Source organism: Moschus berezovskii, chromosome 27 (assembly GCF_049115385.1).
Source record: "Moschus berezovskii isolate FMDL1 chromosome 27, NW_MosBer_1.0, whole genome shotgun sequence".
Classification (NCBI taxonomy): Eukaryota; Metazoa; Chordata; class Mammalia; order Artiodactyla; family Moschidae; genus Moschus; species Moschus berezovskii.
In genome coordinates, this window is record NC_142486.1 from 35806519 (window position 1) to 35818621 (window position 12103).

At 42.1% G+C, this 12103-nt stretch overlaps 1 protein-coding gene across 9 annotated transcripts in view; it reads right to left on the reverse strand.

Annotated features, from left to right (window-relative positions):
- RBFOX1 (RNA binding fox-1 homolog 1) overlaps positions 1-12103 on the reverse strand; it is a 411330-nt gene that overhangs the window by 102151 nt on the left and 297076 nt on the right. The gene's annotated exons all lie outside the window — the stretch shown is intronic.

Sequence of the window (12103 nt, forward strand, 5' to 3'; positions counted from 1 at the left end):
TTCAAAGCTAATCTTTTAAGTTAGGTGCAGGCAAGCTACAGATTTTTAGCCAAATCTGGCCTACCACCTTTTTGTATGGCCATGAGCTAAGAATGATTACATTTTTATATGATTGAGGGGGAAAAAATCAGTAGAAGAATAATATTTGGTGACAGGTGAAAATGATATAAAATTCAAATTTTAGTATCAATAAAGTTTTATTGAAACACAGCTATACTCATTCACTTGCATCTTATTTATGGCTGCTTTATGCTACAATGACAGAGCTAAGTAATTGCAACAGAGACCAATGGCCCACAAAGAAAAAAATATTTGCTACCTGGACCCCTATAGGGCTTCCCTGGTGGCTTAGATGGTAAAGAATCTGCCTGCAGTTCAGGAGACCCTGGTTTGATCCCTGGGTCAGGAAGAGCCCCTGCAGAAGGGAATGGCTACCACTCCACTATTCTCGCCTGGAGAATTCCATGAACAGAGGAGCCTGGTGGGACCTTTACAGAACATGTTTAGGGACCCTTGTTCTAAGGTCTACTTTCTATTTGGAACAACACTACAAATAATTGCCTTTCAGGACAGCTTTAGCCCCTTCCCAGGAAGTGGGCACTAAAAATTTCAGAAGGTATCATTTTATTAATACTGGCCAAAATTTTAAATTTTATTTGTTTTGTTAAAAATGAATATCCCCAAAGAGTTTGAAGATATGTTCTTTTTTTCTAACACTTCACCCAAATGTCTTTATCATTCATTGTTGTTTGAATGGAACAATGAGAAATATGGTCCCATAAGGCATTTGTGGAAGGATAACAATTCAAATACAAGAAAAATGATGAAAATAAGTTTTATTGCCTAAGGCATTTGGCCTTCTGGGTCATAGGCATCAATATATAGATAAGGGCCATCTTGGAGCCTTGCTTCTCAAATGCTAATATGCACTGAATCCATGGGCTGGGCCAGGACACTTTTTAAATGAACTTTCTGATCTAGTAGGTATGAAGGAAAGTGAAAGTGTTAGTTGCTCCATCATGTTCCACTCTTTGAGACCCCATGGGGTGAGGCCTGAGAGTCTACATTTCTACAAGCTCCCAGGGGATTCCAGGATTACCAACAACAGTTACATGGTAAGGTAGGAGCAATAGGGTGTATGTGTGTGTTCAGCTGCTCAGTCGTGTTTAATTCTCTGCAGCCCCATGGACTGTAGACCACCAGGCTCGTCTGTGTATGGGATTCTCCAGGAATACTGGAGTGGGTTGCCATTTCCTCCTACAGGGGATCTTCTTGACCCAGGGATTGAACCGCAGTCTCCTGCATTGGAAGGCAGGTTCTTTACCACTGTGTCACCTGGGAAATCCAAGAACTATGTAAACAATCTTAAATACAGATAATATTAATAAGACTGATAAGATGACACTGAGTTCCTGCTTCTGGTCCAAGTATGTTCTACAAGCCCTGGAACTTTCTTTTCTTATTAAATCCACAAGGAACCCAAGGCTGAGAGGCAGAAAAACATCAAACAAAACCAAAATCTGAGCCAGCCTGGCATGAGTCTGAAGCTCAGACTCTCTCATGAAACTTATCAACAGTGATACTTGGTTTAGAGTTGATGAAACATCCTCTCTAACCTTGGAATGATAAATAATCTGTGCGTGTGTGTAACTCAATTCATTTGTGTCTGACTCTTTGCGATCTTATGGGCTGTGTAGCCCACCAGGCTCCTCTGTCCATGCAATTTTCCAGGCAAGGCCTGATAAATATTCAGCAAATCCATTTCAACAAAACTATGTCTAAAGATTCTGCAGTCATCTTCTGGTTGAAAACATCTGACTCTTCCAGGGTAAAGATGTTATTAACATCTAGAAGCTCCTGATCAACTTGAAGAATCTGCGGTAGGATTTTAAATTCAACCAAGGAAGTCTGTGGGGAGGTTGTATCTTCTGTAGATAAGAAAAAAAATCCCACTTGCAAAATAAAAACAAGACAAGGAGGAAGGAAACAGAGGAGAAATAGTGAACCATTAAGCTTGGATAGAGTAGCTGGAAAAGCATGGTTTTCGGAAACTTTTAGGCTTAGTTTAGTTCTCTAGCCTTGCTCAGTGCTTTTGGACCTCATCATTTAATAACCTTGAGCCTCCAGTTTTCATATCTGCCAAACAGGGACAAACTATTGATTTCATTGAGTACTGTCGTAAGGATTAAAATTATCACATGAAAGAGTTTGGCAAATAATAGCTAATCAGTAAGTGATCTCAGTTATAATAACGGAAATAGTAATTACTACTATTTGGAATCTCAAAATATGATCCATTGGGGACTTATTTTGTTCTCTTGGCTTTGTTTAACAAAGTAGTAGCCAACTGGTAACTACTATTCTATTTTGATTGGGGGCTTCCCTGGTGGCTCAATGGTAAAGAATCTGCCTACCAATGCAAGAGACATGGGTTCCATCCCTTTGTTGAGAAGATCCCCTGGAGAAGGAAATGGCAATTCACTCCAGTATCCTTGCCTGGGAAATCCCATGGACAGTGGAGCCTGGTGGGCTACAGTCCATGGGGTCGCAAGGAATCTGACATGACTTAGTGATTAAACAACAAAAATACACTGTTTTGATTGACCAACAACATAATACCAAATGTAACAGAATTAATGGAAAACATCTTAAGACTGGGAAGTAACTGCAAAACACTTAGTAGCCCTTTCAATTTGCACATTTCATTTACCTATCTCACAGCCTCCTCCTAAAGATATTTTAGTGTTCAGTCTCTGCTCCTGAAGATATTTTAGAGTGCAATCTCTGCTCGGGGTTAAACACAAATTACAAATAGTGCTTTGGCTGGAAACAGTGGCATTTACAAGTCTCTGCAACGGAGTCAGATGGGCTTTCTCCCTCTCTGCCTCTCATCTTCTGGGGTAAGAAGCTCTACGACGCTGTAAGAGTCCAAAACACCCAAAAGCTCTCCCTGGTGCCCCCTTCTTATACTTGACTTCCTATTACAGGACTGGATTTTAGGAGGAACTGGGTGTACTCATGGGATGGTTGAAGAGATTCATCTTGAATTTCCTTCTTATCCCAGATTAGGTTTAAATCCTGACCTCTTTCTTTTGAAAATAAAAAAATACTTCAACTTTGAATCTCTCAAAGAGCACATGCAGGCTAAGCTGCTCAGTTGTGTCCGACTCTTTGCGACCCAAAGGACTGTAGCCCACCAGGCTCCTCTGTCCATGGGATTTCCCAGGAAACAATTCTGGAGTGGGTTGCCATGCCTTCCTCCAGGGGATCTTCCCGACCCAGGGATTGAACCCACATGTATGCCCCCACCCCCTTACCATTAGCACCACCTGGGAAGTCCCTTTCAAAAAGTAATAAGATACATTTATATAAATACGCCTCTCACACTACACACACACATACACACATACACACAGAGGCTGACAGCAAGTACACTATTTCACCTGGTGAAAATTGGTTTTGAAAATAACAGAGAAGTAATATAGTGGGTTTCAATCTGTACAATACCACATGCATCAATATATCAAACAGACACTAGAAACACACAAATAAACATATTTTTCTTCAGAGGAAATATCAGTGATATTGGGGTGTTCTTGTTTTTCAAATGATACTGAGTTTAATACAATTATGAGTGTACATCGATTAACCTTTGCATCAGATTTAAATGTATAACCCATTAACTAATTTAATCTCTCTCTCAAAAAAAAAAATAACAGCCGTTGGCATTATTCTTTGAATAATCCTTGTTTAGTTTCCATAATGGTATACAGTTTAATGAAACACTCATTAGAATGTATCATGCAGCATAATTAATTCTGGCTGATTCTTTTGGTGTTAATAGCTAATGCAGATGCTGGATTCCATTTTCCACTGGCTTTATTAATTTCTCATAAACCAGTATTGTGACTGTACTGGGTTGTCACAGTCCCACAGAAGTTCTGGAGTTGCATTAACTGCCATCAGTACAGGTAGTCTAAGCAGGGTTTTGCCATTTGTGCGTTGGTTCTTCAACACTACATTTTTTAAAAAGAAAAAGGGACAACTTCATTTTATGCTTAGAGAATAAGTATATACAGATAATTAACATAAAGTATATTAAACAATATTTGGCCAATTTGTCTCTATTTACACAACAACCTAATTGCCTGGACTAATAGCAGTGAACCATACATTTTGAATAGACCACTAAAAGTGGAAAGCCAAAAAAAATCTTAGAAACAAAATGGTTTATGACAGAATGGTAGCTCAAGTTCAAACTTAAAGAGAAAAATGAATCCATCTCATTTTAAAAAATCTCTGGTAATTTGCTTTCTTCCCTAAGAAAAGTTTTTAGACAAAACTAGGAGACATTTTATCAATGTAACAGCTTTGAACACCATTTTGCTATCCTGGGGTCTGTCACGAAGCCAGTTTCTGGGACTGGGGACCAGTCACTGATCTGTTCTTACATCTTTCAGGGTTAATCCACATATATTCCTCATGATTAGACTCCTATTTGTTGTGAATATAGATCTGGGTACTAACTCATCACTTAGTGTTCTTATTATTTTTTAATCAGAGCTTTCAATAGTGGGGGTGTGTGTGTGTATGTGTGTGTTGTCACTCAGCTGTGTGTGTGTAGTCACTCAGTCGTGTCTGACTCTTTGTGACCCATGGACTGTAGCCCACCAGGCTCCTCTGTCCATGGGCTTCTCCAGGCAAGAAGACTAGAGTGAGTTGCTATGCCCTCCTCCAGGGGATCTTCCCGACCCAGGGATCGAACACAGGTCTCCTACATCGCAGGTAGATTCTTTACTGTCTGAGCCATCAGAGAAGCCTTTGTCAACCACCAAAAGATAAACCAGAATCCAGATTATGGTATTATCAAGTCTTTTGCAACTTTTCTCTAGAAGGTCCTCTCTGATCTTAGTCAATACTTTGCAGCCTTTGGAGAAACCTGATTTTGCCCCAGTAATTCCCATCTCAGATGAACATCAAGTACTTGTGTTATTTTTGTTTCTTTTTATAAATTTCTCAATAGATTCTGAAGATAAAGGTTGAGAAACTCCTTTGTACACCACCAAATTCCTTCTTACTCAGCCCTAAAATGCCTTTCTCTCTGCCTTCTTTCCTGGCAAACTCTTATATCCTTTCACAACTAATTTATGGCACCCCTTTTAAGGCAGAGAGCCTGGCTAGTTTCCAGTCTTCCAGGAGGTACCATTATTTATTACGTGTGTGCATGCATGCTCAGTCACTTCAGTCATGCCTGACTCTTTGCAACCCTATGGACTGCAGCCTGCCAGCCTCCTTTGTCCATGGGATTCTCCAGGCACGAATATTGGAGTGGGTTGCCATGCCCTCCTCCAGGGTATCTTCCTGACCCAGGGATCGAACCCATATCTCCTGAGTCTCCTGCATTGCAGGCAGATTCTTTACCACTGAGTCACTGGGGAAGCCCATTATTTATTATACCTGAGTTTGTCTGAATTTGCTCTGCCAAATTCTGGAAGGAATCACTGCTACCCCAGTGACTACCACAGTGCTTGATGCTTCCCAGGTCCTCGATGCTGTTACTCTGATATAAAGGATGAGTTAAGGGAAGTCTTGACTAGATGGACCTTGGTTGGCAAAGTAATGCCAACCAAGGTCCGTCTAGTCAAGGCAATGGTTTTTCCCGTGGTCCTGTATGGATGTGAGAGTTGGACTGTGAAGAAAGCTGATTGCCGAAGAATCGATGCTTTTGAACTGTGGTGTTGGAGAAGACTCTTGAGAGTCCCTTGGACTGCAAGGAGATCCAACCAGTCCATTCTAAAGGAGATCAATCCTGGGTGTTCATTGGAGGGACTGATGCTAAAGCTGAAACTGCAATACTTTGGCCACCTCATGCGACGAGTTGACTCACTGGAAAAGACTCTGATGCTGGGAAAGGTTGGGGGCGGGAGAAGGGGACGACGGAGAATGAGATGGCTGGATGGCATCACCGACTCTGTGGACATGAGTTTGAGTGAACTCCAGGAGTTGGTGATGGACAGGGAGGCCTGGCGTGCTGTGATTCATGGGGTCGTGGAGAGTCGGACACGACTGAACTGAACTGAACTGAACTAAGGGAAGCCAGTGGTATGTGTGAATTTATTCACAGCCTCTCTCTGTGGCCCTCCCTTGATGGACATCATGTAACTGAGTGACAGCCAGCTGACCTCATGGGTTCATGCAGTACTGTGTAATTGCTACCAAGTACAATGCTAAACAGAAACACAACACCTCCCCAGGGAATAAGCTTTGTGTTTATTTCTGCAGGGGATCTTCCTGACCTAGGGATCGAACCCAAGTCTCCTGCATCGTAGGCAAATTCTTAACTGTCTGAACCACCAGGGAAGCCCAGAAAAGGCTTGCGTTCATATGATATAAAGATTCTTCACATACTAGTTCTGTGATTTAAATGAATGACAGACACTCTCCGTGAAACCTTGGTTTCATAATTTCTATAATGAAGACAAGGCTATAACATTTTTGTAAGAATGGGAGGAGAGGCACAATTTGGCACAGAGAAAGTGCCCAAAGTTGGCTTATGTTGCTGATGTTTCAAATTGCTGAGTATATTGATGAGAGCAGCCTAGAACTTTCCCTGTGAAATTTATCCAGCGCCACATACCTGAACCTCATCTTCCTCCCATGGCCTAAAGGTGGGGCATCTCTTACAAGGACTGTCTCGTCACTCCTTGCTTTGGGGGGAGTTCACCTTGATGGCCTTTCCATGCAATAGAACGGGGACACGTTTATTTAGGAAATGCCGTTTTCAGCACATAAGCAAGTTCTAATCCTATTTGAAGATCAAAAACGCCCACAGGGCTCCATCAAAGCTGAGCTGCAGTCCCTCTGTGGGACAGAGAAGGACACAGATAAAAATTAAGGCCAAATGTGGGTTGGGCTGGGATGAAATCTGATAAGACAGATGCAGGGTGGAGAGGGGAGAAGCACAGTGAATTGCAAGCAAAAGGGGAGGCAAAGGTAAACAGATGTACAAGATAAACTCTTTGAAGTGGAACATTTCCAGGCTGAAAATCCTTTGCTTGGGGACTTCAATCTGGACTCTTCCGTTCCAGTTCACTGGAGTGCACTGCACTGGAATCTGGCAGATGTGTAAATTATACAAAATATCACCGAGCCAAAGGTCACTGTGCATGAGGAGCGGCTCCTCACCACCATGGCTCTGAGTCCAGGCAGGGCTGGTCCTCCGAGTGGATCCAAGGAAGTGTAGAGCCGTAGAGGGGGTATCCCTGGTGGCTCAGTGGTAAAGAATCTGCCTACCAATGCAGGAGATGCGAGTTCAATCCCTGGGTTGGGAAGATCCCTTGGAGAAGGGCATGGCAACCCACTCCAGGATTCTTGCCGGAAGAATCCCATGGATAAAGGGGCCTGGCAGGCCACTGTCCACAGAATCACAAGGAGTCGGACATGACTGAGCAACTAAGCGCATGCTCTTTCAGGATGCTAAGACCATCACCCAAAATGGGGCATGCTTGGTATCCAGTCTCTTGGTAGATTCCCCCAAGCCCAACCCAAAGTCTAGGACTGTGACCAAATTTTTCAACAGCAACAAATGTCAGGCTAACCCAGATTCTGGACAAATCTTACTTTTGTCAGAAGCTACATTATCCAAATTTCAGGAATGGGATTGGAAAGAAGTCCATCCAAAAGTGTGGCTAAAGGTCATTCTATTAGTTGTAATGGACTCAACAAAGTCAAGTGGGGGTGGAGGGGCAGCTGGCAGGGAGACCTACATCTAACCTTCTTCTGACCCAATTCTTAGATGAATCATGGTTCACAGTGGCCAAGAGCTCACAGAAAACCAATACCTTGGTTCAGGTAATCCAAGGTCAAATACAGCTGCCCTTTCGAGATGTGCAATCTCACAGTGCTCATCCATCCTCTTCATTTTTAACCTTTATATTGAGATTCCAATCCTCTTTCCCATCACCTAGCCTGGTATCAAGTCACGTGATCCGTGGCCAGGTTTGTGCTGACGTGGACACAATCAATCCAGGCGACTTCAGCGATCACACTAATCTCTTATATTTCTACCTTACCTTACAGTCTGCGAAGTTCTATTATACTCATTATTGTATCTGATCCTCCCTCTAACCCCGGGATAACTTAGTTTTAAGACCTGGCCATTTTTCAAATGTGACTTTGCAGCCATGTATGCCCTTCTTGGACGGGCATGGGAGGAAAATGAGGTGTCATTTTGTTTCACACCCTCCCAAACCAGAAATATTTATTTTCAGAAGGAAGATCCACTCAGGACCCCCTTCTTTCCCCCTCTCCCCACCGCCAAATCCACTAATAATAATAGTGTCACCCAGACTATTGTTCCTCGTCATCTTCAAGGTCTCCAAGTTAATTGGCTCTGTATCTCTCTCCTTTTGATTTTGTGTGTTTCCAGTCATCAAAACCTAACCCTAACTTAGATCTGCACTGCATTGGAAGATCTTTTCCTTTCTCCATTGATCACGACTTGTGGAGTAATTTAACTCTGTTCCAATTTTCCTCTGCAGGCGGGGTGCTCCCTATCCATGGAAGTGAGTTATGCGTGTTCAAGTGGTGCATCTTATGAATCTTGTTAAGCTCTGCTGGCTTATAGCCCCACTGATGGAATATTTAATCACAGAAATGAGTTGGCAGATATGATAAACAGTGTGTGTGAGCTCTGTAGCCATCTTATCAGCAACTAAGAAATGGATGAATTTGCCATTTGTCAGCACCGTGTCGACAACTGTGTATAGCCTTCTGTTATTTAGTTTTATTTTGTTTCACTTATGTGTGAAGATTAAAAGTGCTTTCCATCAAGTTTTGTTGGCTTGATATCATGATTATCCCTTAAGGATATGATTTTTTAAATAAATCTTTTTATTAGACGACAAAGGGAACTTGTCACAATGACAGGGAAAGTGTAAGATCCCTGTTGAGGTCTCCTCTTAAAAATCCTATTTCTAATTACACTAAGTAACTTGAGAAATGCTACTGGCAATGGGCTTCTCAGGTGGTGCTAATGGTAAAGAACCTACCTGCCATTTCGTGAGACTCAGGTTTGATCCCTGAGTCAGGTAGATCGCCTGGAAGAGGGCATGGCAACCCACTCCACTATTCTTGCCTGGAGAATTCCATGGACAGAGGAGCCTGGGGGTTACATCCTTAGGGTTTCATAGAGTCAGTCACGACTGAAATGACTTAGCATGCACACAGTGGCAACGGATATTTGCAGATATTCTACTTCTACTTAGTGCCTTCAATTTTATTTTGACTCTAAAATGGAATGCCCATAGAAGCTGACTGAAGTCTTTGAAACTCACCTGGGCATTTTTTTTTTTCTATTGACTTATCAATCATTTGTCATGAGAATATGCCTCAAGGAGTCTGAAGATCATTAGGCTTAGAAAAAAAATCATCAATGCTGCTGCTTAGTTTTATAGGAAAACACCCACTTGTCTTTGGAGGAGATTTATATACGTTCATAGAATATGCTGATTTAGGTATATCTGCTTCTGAAGACTGGTACTGGATAAGCATTTAAAAGAGTCCTTGCAGGCATAACTTGATGAGAGTTCAGAAAAACCACCCCCAGTGAAAGACCTTTCATAACAGGTTTCTAAATGGTTCCCCTGGAATGTGTGTGCGAGGGAGAGTATGTGTCATAATTTATCAAAGCAAATTAATACTGTTCAGCTAGTAATTAAAGATCCTCATTAAGAGGTGTAACTGTTCTCCCCACCCCCACCCTGCATTAGCAATAAAAATGCACTCAGGGCGTCAAGAGGGTATAGACGAAAATCAATAACCTGCCATTTTATAATTAAAGAGAAAATAAATGTTAGGGAAAAGTCCACTAAATTAGGAAAATTACCTTAAGGAGAAATTGAAAATATTGATTTTAATTTACAAAATATGTGGACTTTTCCTGCCCTATTCGGGGAGACAATTGGAGGCTGGGTTGTTAATTCTGCATAAGCTTCAGAAAATCAATGATTATACTATGGGGATATGGTGATCTTTGTCATTAATGCAAACATCTTATATATAGAAATGACTAATAAAATAAGCCTGGTTCTCCATCTCAGGTAGATACAGTGCTGACCTGTGAAATACCCACAGCAAATCAATGACATGGTCTTCATTTCAGCTCTGGGGCACATTCAAAATTCCAAGATAAATCCTGACTATTTTTATAGTTGGGGAAGTTTAGAATGCCCCTAGATTCTTAGTCATGGATATTTAAACGGATAACATAAGGCATTATACCTGGTCATGGAAATGAATGTGTTCCATGGCTCTGTTTTGCATATATGCATTCCACACACACAAGTGCCTGAAATTTCAAATGGAAGCTAGCAGGATTCTCAGAGTTTATGGGTCTTCAAGTATTTCAAAGGAATTGTTCTGGAGTGTTGAGTTTGCAGCCACATTTTCCCAGATTTCTGAATATCATGAACTGCGGCAACCCACTCCATTATTCTTGCCTGGAGAATCCCATGGACAGAGGAGCCTGGCGGGCTACAGTCCATGGGGTCACAAACAGTTGGAGACGACTGAGGACTGAGCACACATGCACACTGTCTACCTACACAGACAAACACACAGGCAAAAAGAGACAGTCTCTGGTTATGAAGGACGGCCCAGATACTGGCCACACCAAACACAAACACTCAGATTTCTCAAGCAACATTTACTTATCTGTGCCCCCCTCCCCCGCTTCTTATTTTAGATTAAAGTTTACTGGAACAGCCCATAGAAATAACTATTCAGTTGTCCAGGCTTCTGAAAACTTCCCCTGACACAACCAGTTAATACATCTAAATATGATGGTGGATTCCTTGGAGGAGGAAATGGCAACCCACTCCAGTATTGTTGCCTGGAGAATTCCACGGACAGAAGAGCCTGGTGGACTACAGTCCATGGGGTTGCAAACAGCTGGACACGACTGAGCAACTCAGCACCAGCAGCATGCATGGTGGTTGGAATAATCCAAAACGATCATTTCATTTCTCTCTTTAATTTGACTTATTTGGACAGAGTAGTAACGTGATCTACTATCAGAAGGCATGCTCAGTAAGAATGATGACTTCTAACATTTGTAACAAATAAAGCAGAATAAGCTGGTTGCAAAGAACACAGGCTCTTAACTTCAATTCTAGCTGGCTTCTTACCAGCTGTGAAATCTTAATCCCGTGATGCAAACCCTTTGGACTTTAGTTTCCACATTTGGAAAACTGCTGTGAGGACTCAAATACATTAATTTAGCTAAAGTGCTTAAAACAGTGCCTGATCAAAAAATATTCAGGCAATAGCAACCCTTATAATAACTGATCGTTTCCCTAGAGTCCAGTGATCTGACTTTTGAGGCGGGGCCCAGGGCTCATTTCAATGGTTGCTCTAATGCTCTAAGAGTTATGCAGATTCATTTATTCTTGTATGTGTAAGTCATTCTGGATGATTTCTTCTGAATTAACAACCTCTTGCTGCTGCTAAGTCGCTTCAGTCGTGTCTGACTCTGTGCGACCCGATAGATGGCAGCCCACATGGCTCCTCTGTCCCTGGGATTCTCCAGGCAAGAACAACCTCCTAGACACTCACATACATGCAAAGAGGTTTGAAGTCACTTGTAAGGGAGATATTTGGTGTTTTCCTGGCTGCATGAGCCAAAGGTGAACAGTAATTATATAGCATAGGGCTGAAAAAAATGCACTTTCTTCTCTCTGATTCAACTCACACATTCATACTTTACCTCCTCTTAGGACAGTGTCAAGCTTCCTGTTCTTGACCTCACTATTTTGGGGGAGAAGACATGCACATTGGCACAGACACACAGAGAAAATCTGCCACCTTTCTATTCTAGCAACTCCATCTCACCGGGCACCACCTGCAAATACACAGAAGCTGCTTTCCAACTTCCTCCTTGCCCTTTCAGGAGATTTCATTTCTTTGGAGCTTTGGACAACCCCAGCAATGTCTGCGCCCCCTGGATTGGATACCCTAAGCCCTGAAGCACTAGTCCTCTCTCACATGCAGAAGAGAATCTTTTAGTCTAGTGGGTCACCCAGAATTCAGCAGAATCAGCTCTCAG